The sequence below is a fragment of the Orycteropus afer genome, unplaced genomic scaffold (assembly GCF_000298275.1).
Source record: "Orycteropus afer afer isolate SDZICR_OR568_19922 unplaced genomic scaffold, OryAfe1.0 scaffold00871, whole genome shotgun sequence".
Lineage (NCBI taxonomy): Eukaryota > Metazoa > Chordata > Mammalia > Tubulidentata > Orycteropodidae > Orycteropus > Orycteropus afer.
Genome location: NW_006922458.1, coordinates 508,395 through 509,151, shown reverse-complemented (window position 1 = coordinate 509,151; position 757 = coordinate 508,395). Strand labels below are relative to the sequence as shown.

Sequence of the window (757 nt, the reverse complement as noted above, 5' to 3'; positions counted from 1 at the left end):
GAATGGACTCCAGGCAGTGGGTGTGGTTTGGGCTTTGCTTCTGTGAAGACTGACAGCCGTGGAGACCCTGTGGGCAGTTCCATTGTATCCTCTAGGGGCGCTATGGGTCAATATGGAGGATGGAATAAGTGATGGGAGGGTATCTGGAAGGGTTCTGGATCTGGAGAAGGTGGAGGATGCACCGGAATTTAACAGGTAGTTTCAATGTGGACCGTGGTGGGTGAGCGATACAATGCTTGCCTTTCACCCAGGGGCCCGGGTTCGATTGCTGGACAGTGCACCTCACGTGCAGCCCCACCCATCTGTCATTGGAGGCCCATGTGTTGCTGTGATGCCCAACAGGTTTCAGTGGCGCTTCCTCACACAGAGATTAGGAAGAAAGACCGGCCAGTGTACTTCTGGAAATTAACCAGTGAAAACAACCGATGAGGAGGGTGGTGTCAGACCAGCATCTGCTTCCTTCTCTGATCTGCCACGGTCACCAAGAGGCTGTGGAAGGCAGCTAACAAAAACAGGTCGATTAAAGAGGTGTTAAACCATTTTTAAGAGTGGAAACAAAGATAATGCTACATTACCCTTGCTGTCAATTCCGACCCACAGCGCCCCTAGAGTACGGAGTGGAACTGCCCACAGGGTTTCTATGGCTGTCATTTTTACAGAATGCCAGGAACCCGGACAGAAGAGCAGTCAGCCCCAGGGATACAGGTGAGGAGAGACAACTCAGGGACGCCCAAAGCAGCAGGTGGGAAGAGCAGGA

At 52.4% G+C, this 757-nt stretch overlaps 1 protein-coding gene across 1 annotated transcript in view; it reads left to right on the top strand.

Moving 5' to 3' along the window:
* The window catches only part of TRMT44 (tRNA methyltransferase 44 homolog), a 41,160-nt gene that overhangs the window by 1,103 nt on the left and 39,300 nt on the right, over positions 1–757 (top strand). The gene's annotated exons all lie outside the window — the stretch shown is intronic.